This window comes from Leptonychotes weddellii, chromosome 15 (assembly GCF_054177405.1).
Source record: "Leptonychotes weddellii isolate Sample4059 chromosome 15, ASM5417740v2, whole genome shotgun sequence".
Taxonomy (NCBI): domain Eukaryota; kingdom Metazoa; phylum Chordata; class Mammalia; order Carnivora; family Phocidae; genus Leptonychotes; species Leptonychotes weddellii.
Genome location: NC_138383.1, coordinates 21,052,707 through 21,060,649, shown reverse-complemented (window position 1 = coordinate 21,060,649; position 7,943 = coordinate 21,052,707). Strand labels below are relative to the sequence as shown.

At 45.0% G+C, this 7,943-nt stretch overlaps 1 protein-coding gene across 1 annotated transcript in view; it reads left to right on the top strand.

The window, feature by feature from the left end:
• The first annotated feature begins 1,955 nt into the window (after positions 1 to 1,955).
• Positions 1,956 to 7,943, top strand: part of CBX1 (chromobox 1) — a 19,533-nt gene continuing 13,545 nt past the window's right edge. The window contains exon 1 of the mRNA XM_081805148.1: positions 1,956 to 2,168. The gene's annotated coding sequence lies outside the window, so the exon portion shown is untranslated. The remainder of the gene's footprint in view (positions 2,169 to 7,943) is intronic.

The window sequence follows — 7,943 nt, the reverse complement described above, 5'->3', positions numbered from 1 at the left end:
TAGAGAAGTAAGACCTTGGGGGAACATAAAGGCTGAATTTCAAAACTAGAAGGATAATACGAAAGAGGAATTAGGTTTACAGAACACAACTGTGTGCAACCACACACCCAGAATTAGGAGGAATTGGTGGTATTTACATGGGAAAGCAGAATTCAGCTTAATATGAGGAATTAGGGATGGCAGCATTTCCTGTGGGCAGAACTATGGTTTGAAAGTTAGAGGTAACATCAAACTTCAATTCTACCCCCTTCTTGCTGAATGCCCCTGGTCAGATTATATGACCTCTGAGGGTCTTTCTGTAAAATGGAAATGGTAATTCCCACTTCTCAGCGTTGTTTAGGATTAAATAACATTAATCAAGGTCTTAACAGAATTCATAGTGCTGGGGCGAACATCAATAACAGTAGCTAATATTATTAGAATTAATTTTCTCATCATTACAGTTATTAAAAACACAATAGGACACTTTAGGAGGGAGTGAGTAGGTGGATTTTTGCCTCTTCCTGGACACCCAACCCAAATGTCTCAGGAAGAATTGCCTTCTTCTCTGTGCTCTCACGGCTCTTAGCAAAAGTATTACGATATTGTTGGGCTGGGTTTCTTAACACAGCAATTTTCCGGAGCCCTGCACAGTGCCTGGCTCAGGAACACTGTTATGTAAATACAGGCTCCTGCATTCTGAGGTGGAGTACGGTAGACTGGTTGCCTTTCTTCTTTACCTCTGATTAGGAGGATATTTGAATATTCAAAATAAGGGGGGGAAGTCATATTCTGGTAGTTCTATTTTTTTAAAAAAGATTTTATTTATTTATTTGACACAGAGAGAGACCACAAGCAGGAGGAGCAGCAAAGGGAGAGGGAAAAGCAGGCTCCCATTGAGCAAGGAGCCAGACGCTGGGCTTGATCCCATGACTCTGGGATCACGACCTCATGACCAGAGCTGAAGGCAGATGTTTAACCCACTGAGCCACCCAGGCACCCCTGGTAGTTCTATTTAGTTCCTGATTATATAGAAAAAAGAAGAATAAAGGAGAGACAGAGGAGAAAAACAAAAACAAAAAACAAAACCCATAAATCTGATGTGAAGAGATGAAGGAAAGGTTAATCACCCCCACTTTCCCATCAGATAGGAGAACATTTCATTAATTCACTTAATCATTTATTCAACAAATATTGCTTGACAACTGCATGCCAGGAACTGTACTGGGCACCAGTTATAAAGTGGTGAACAGCACAAGGCGAAATTTCTACCCTTCACGGGAGTTTCGAGAACAGCAGATATTAACTAATGACCGTAAAGTGGGGTGAATGACATGAGAGACTGAATTTCCAATATGAACAAATCTGGGGACAGCGATATAGTTGAAATCAGAACTTAACCGTTTGTCTCAAAGAATAACAAGAGTGATTTTTACTTATTTCTATGTTTTGGGAGGTGGCTGGGTGAGGAGTGCTCATGGAGATAAGGGGGTTCTGCACTAGAGCTCTCCCTTGGCACAGCCAATGAAAAAGGTAAGTTCAGGATGCCATGACAACTACCAGGGGGACTTAACCTAGTCTAAAGGGTCAGGCAAGACCTCGAAGGGGAAGTAGGAGCCTTACACAAATCTGAGGCAGAAACTGAGGATTACGGAGATTATTGGAGATTCGATAAAGCTCTGGTGAGAAACCTATTTCGATTAAAAAATTTCGAGGATGTGAATTACGGTCCAGAAGTGGTTGATTTTTCGCACCAAGCATCATGGGGCTCGCTTGTAAAACCGCAGGTTCTAATTCTCTAGGCGGCAACGTTCTAAACTACACTCGCTCCGGCGCTTGCAGTTAAAAAACTAAAACTCCCTGAAACCCTCGCAAACTCCGCCTAGAGGCGCAGGACGCGCGCAGCACTTCGGGTCTTGTAGTCTGGGGCGGACTTCGAGTCCCATACTGCTGTGCGGAGGGTGTCGCGCCTGCGCGATGCGGGCGGCGGGCAGCGCCGAGTGCGAGGCTCTTTTGTTCGGCTGAGGGGAGGGCCGTTGGCCGGGGCCTGCGGTACGCCGCTTCAGTGAGGGGGTCGACTGCGGCCACCGGCTTGTTGCTTTTCTGGGCGCCACTCCCCCGGCCGGCCCGACGCGACGCGCCATTAGCGCGGCACCGATTCCTCTCGGGCTCTTGGGCGCTGCTCTGAGGTGAAGAGCCCGCTAGAGGCGGGGAAGCGGGGGGGAGGCGCGCGGTGGCGGCGGCGGCGGGAGCCCTGGGTGAGGGGCCGCGCGCGCTTGTGGCGGAGGTTGGGAGCGGGGAACGCGCCCGGTCCCGCGCCCTTCCGCGCCGAGCTCTCCGCCGGGTGCAGGGGGTCCGGGCGCCGGGCGCGAGAAGGATGGAGAGGGCGGGGCGGGCAGCGTACTCTGAACACGAGATAGAGGCGATTCGGGCTGGGCCGAGCACTGGCGGGTCGCTCCTCGGGGCCTCAGTAGACCAAGATGCTACGTGGGTTGGGTGGGCGGCTGCCGGTTTGGGCTGGGGAGGAAACACTTGAGTAAATTGGGAAGGGGACAGGCTGGGCAGCCTTGGTGCTTGGACATGCGTGGGGAGGGCTGACGGCTGCGAGACCCTCGGTTTCGAACGCAACCTGAGAATACTGGGTCCGGCCGGGGCTGCCAGCGGAATTTCGCTCGCCGGGCTACGGAGAAGTAACTTCGAGGAAATTGTAGAGGGGGCTGGGCAGCCCAAGGTGTGCTACTTGGGGAGGAGACCTGTTGGTTAAACAGGAGAGGGGGCTAGGAGAGGGAGGGGCAGTTCTGTGCCCGGCTTGGATCTAGAGGGGGAGGAGCTGTTAGGGTAAGTAGGGCGGAGGCCCCGAGAGTGTTTCTGTAAGGAGTGAAAGGGGAAAACTGGCCGCCTTTGCTTCCTGATGGGTCCTCACACAGTGGGGAGGCTGTAAGAATAATATGTGAAGAAAGTACAAAACAAGATTTTTTCCCTCTTCCGGATTTTCTGCTATCTTCACTCTGATTCCTTCAGGGAGTTAAACAGCCCCAGTGCAGCGCTTGCTTTGATTCACAGCCCGTAAGTTGTTATCTGGGGTCGTCACTGGTCACAAAGGACAGTGAAATTGTAGAAGCGTCTAGGTGAGTTCATACTTGAGGAATTAAGTTAGTGAGAGAGACTGTGAGCTGATGTGGGAAATGGGGAGACAAGGAGGAAGTTAGTGAGATCGTGAGATTTATTTCTTAGGCTCTTGTGATTTTTTAGCCAGCCTTTCTTTGTTGTTGGAAAATTTGAATACAAAATGAGCAATACTTCAAAGGTTCAGATGAAGGGTTTTCATGGATGGCCTTATATACAGACTTGTATTGGTTTAACTCGATTGAGGTGGAGTTTACAAAAAGGTCAGTTATACTGGAAACCTTGGCCTGGGGTAAGATAGCCTCCTCAGTTGTATTAAGAATCCTTTCAGCAGTTTGGAATAGCTCTGAAAAGCTCCAAGGTTTTGGAATGGAAGGACAAATACAGTGGGGGAAATTAGTACCTGTGTTCCTCCCTGGGTGCTTACAGACATTTGTATTGTAAGTAATATGAATGAGTGGGAAACTTGTTGGAACTGGTCACACCTTAATAAAGCTTTAGGGCAGGTTCAGGATCCTCATTCATTTCCAGTTTTCCCTTTGGTGCCATTTTTCTTCATTGGCTGCTGTAGCCTAAATTGTTTTTTTCATTAAAGATGTAAATAGTGTGTAGTCTGGTGCTTCTAGCTTCTTGGTTGAAAGGGACCAAGTAAGGATACCCTAGCCTTCTGCGTTTTTAAGTGCAGGATACGGATAATTTTCTAACCAAACATCTGAAAAGAAGCAACCATTAAATAGGGGCGCCTGGCTGGCTCAGTCAGCAGAGCACGTGATTCTTGATCTCTGGGTCCTGAGCTCAAGCCCTATGTTGGTGTAGAGATTACTTACAAATAAATAAACTTAAAAAAATAAAAAACAACCTTTATATCTTGTGCCCATTTTAGGGACTAGGAAAATGTTTCTTTTTGAGTTCATACCATTTAAAAAGAGAATTGATGCGTTTTGTCATTTTTTTAGTAGTTTCTTCATCAGAATCTCACCTTGTTTATATACTACCTCTGGTGATATAACAGATTGTGCATTAGACTTGATAGATTTTCATTTTTTTTTTAAAGATTTTATTTATTTATTTGACAGAGACAGAGATAGCGAGAGCAGGAACACAAGCAGCGGGAGAGGGAGAAGCAGGCTTCCCCCCTTGGAGGGAGCCTGATGTGGGACTTGATCCCAGGACCCTGGGATCATGACCCAAGCCGAAGGCAGACACTTAACGACTGAGCCATCGAGGCGCCCGATAGATTTTCATTTTGTAGGTTATTTCTCTGAAGAGTTTTTGGAACAAAATACTAATGGCTAGTATATGGGCTCACATAAGATAGGGCTATGCCTCTTGTTCCTCTAAATGTCTGGCACATAGTAGGTCATTCAGATTGTTGAATGAATGGATATGGCTTTGAGATCTTTCTTAGAATTCCATGTGCTAGCAGAATGAGTTAATGTGCACTTAAATAATGAGCTTTCCTGTCTTTGATCAATGACATTGGGCAGACTATAACTGTCGCCCTTGGTATGCTTGTCGTAGCCTCTGTTTTTAATATACTCACCTTGGTATGTAGATTGTGCAGGTGACAATTTTAAATACCTTAGGCGAGGTCTGGGAGAGGCCCCAGGTTCTAGGTTTCAACAGCAAGCTATAGTTTGAATATTTTGTTTTGAAAGTATCTTGAAAAATCTTTTGGATTCTTTGCATAAAGCTAAATAAATAGTGTTTCCAGATAGTGATGTCTACTGAAAAATTGAATAGCCTTTCCAGGGTTAATTGGAGAAGTTATTCAAATATGGACAAAATTCAGATCATGTCAGTATTTGAATTGAATAACTTGTATTAAATCTTCACTGCCGGGGGTGGGAGGATGGGTTAGCCTGGTGGTGGGTATTGAGGAGGGCACATTCTGCATGGAGCACTGGGTGTTATGCACAAACAATGAATCATGGAACACTTCATCTAGAACTAATGATGTAATGTATGGGGATTAACATAAGAATAAAAAAAAAACATCTTCACTGCCTTGGACGCCTGGGTGGCTCAGTTGGTTAAGCGACTGCCTTCGGCTCAGGTCATGATCCTGGAGTCCCAGGATCGAGTCCCGCATCGGGCTCCCTGCTCAGCAGGGAGTCTGCTTCTCCCTCTGACCCTCCCCCCTCTCATGCTCTCTCTCATTCTCTCTCAAATGAATAAATAAAATCTTTAAAAAAAAATTTTTTTTTCACTGCCTTTATCTTTTATATTTGCTGACCAAAAAGGAGCTACCTAATTTAAATGTGAAATTGTGCCTTTCTCTTTACTAATAGCTAACACATTGAGGGCCTAACCGAACTGTGGTATTTGAGAGGTTAGTGTCAATAATCTGGTTTTGTTTTATCTTTGAATGCTTTGGTCTCTGCTTTTAACTCCAACTTAGCCATAGTTCTGGTCTAGCTTTCTAATCATTTTTATGTCCTCTTAAACTAAAAGACTTGCTTCAGGTTTATCATTGTGTCCTACTAATATTTGCACATCCCTGTGGCCCCTCAACCCAAAGCTGTGTGTGTCGGTTCATCCACATCAGCATACTAAAAGGGGTTAGCCAAGTTTCTGGACACTTCTCAGATGAAATTCTAATTTTATTAACACACCAGTATTCTAGTCCTGGTCCTGGAATTCAAGGGCAGGTATTCCTTTAAAAATGAAACTCCTGCTTACTGGGTATGTGGCACGAATTCTTGTTTTCTACTCAGTAAAGTTTTCCATCTGGAAAGCATTTGCCTCCCAAACAGCCATAGCTAACAAACAGACTAACGGCAGTTTAGAAACATGAGTCAAGAGGACTACAAATGAAGTATATATCACACATGCCTTCACCTGCCTTTTGATGACTGGTATGTAGTTGCTAATGCTCAGCAAAGAAGTACTTCTTTCTTGTTTTCCATTTTGGGCTTGCAGATGAGATTCCTCTTACTGATCATTCTCTAAAACATTAACAGCTTTGGACTTCTAGTCCCTGATTTTTGGAGTCTGAGACATCCATCCTTACTGTCCATACAAGGAAGGTTCAACACGTTACACAGGGCTCCGACCTGCCTTTAATTGAGTGAGTAAAAATAGAAACAAAATGCTTTAGGAACCACAAGGAAAAGAGAAATAATATTTGACTAGGCTTCATGGAAGAAGTAGCATTTAAGTTCGGTCTTAAAGGATGGCTAGGATTTTGACTGTTGGTGTTGGACAGGAACACTTCTTAATGAATGAGCAAAGCCTTGCATGGAGGAAATGTGCAGGACATGTTCAGGTTATAGTTTTGACAGGAGTGTAGGTTTTGTGAGCGAGTAGAAGTATGAAATGGTTGGAACCAAAGGGTGCTAGATGTTGCACTGAGGAGTTGGTTTTTGTTTTAAGGAGGAGGGACCTTGCAGAAAATTTTTTAGCAGTTACCTGCCACTTTCCTATTCAGTCTACTCCGCCCAAACTGGTTTACACACCGTCTACCTCAGATGTGCCTCATTGCTTTTGTTCACAAAGGTTCCTTGGGCCAAACTGCCCTCCTCAGTCCACCTTTTCAAATGCTCTTGGAGCCTGGCTTCAATTCCAACTTTTCAAAACCTTTCCTAATCACCCTATCCATTTATTCTTCCGAGTCCCTGTAGTGCTTTTGTGGCTACTTATTCTTGCTTATGTTTCTTTTGCTAATTATTATACACTTTTACCATTTCTCTTACTGAAATAAAGTTCAACTTGCATTGTTTTGTATGTTTTTATCTTTCAGGCCTGGCTCTAGGGGCTTTGGGAAATTTTCATAAGCCTTAGTTTCCTCATTTGTGAAATGGGTCTAATAGAGTTGCCATGAGGATTGAATGCCTTTATATACATTAAGTGGGTTTTTTTATTTGTCAGAGAGAGAGCACAAGCAGTGGGAGGCAGAGAGGGAGAAGCAGGCTCCCTGCTGAGCAAGGAGCCCGATGTGGGGCTCGATCCCAGGACCCCGGGATCAAGACCTGAGTCGAAGGCAGCTGCTTAACCGACTGAGCCACCCAGGCGCCCCTATATACATTCAGTTTTAAGTGTTCAGGAAGTGTTAGTTGTTGTTATCACTTACCACTAAGGGATTCTCAGAAGCCTGTGCTGCCTCTGTGGCCGCACACCCTGCTGGCCTGAACAACCAGCTACATTTGTCTGGGTGTGAGAGGGTCCCTTCAATGTGCAGCTGTCAGTGCTTTTGCCAGAGTGACTTGGTCACCCTATATTGCCACCCAGGCTTTTAATAAATGCTTATTGATTTTATTTGGTTTTAAATAGATAGTATGAAACACTGGAGGAGCTGTAGTTAAAAACTTTTATGGTCATTAATGCCTAGGTCTTAAACCTAAGCTAGAGGCAAAAGAGGCAGAAGGAAAATAAGGAAGGGAAAAAGGAGCTAGATGAAAGAGGGGAGTGATGTGAGGAGTGATACGCACAATAATTATCATGTGGTCCTTACTGGCCATTCCTTCAGTCTCATTATTTCTACCTGGTCCCATTTCTGTTCCTCAGATAAAGCAAGCTCTTCTCACTTTAGGACTTTGAACCAACTATTCCCTCAACTTGGTGTGTTTTTCTGACTTTTGCCAAGTTGTCTTGTCATTGAGGTTCTGTTTAAATGTTACTTAATCTAAAGTTACTTTTTTTTTTTTTTAAGATTTTATATATTTGACAGAGAGAGCACAAGTAGGGGAGCAGCAGCAGAGGGAGAGGGAGAAGCAGGCTCCCCGCTGAGCAGGGAGCCCGATGCGGGGCTCGATCCCAGGACTCCGGGATCATGACCTGAGCCGAAGGCAGACGCTTAACCACTGAGCCACCCAGGCGCCCCTAAAGTTACTTTCTTT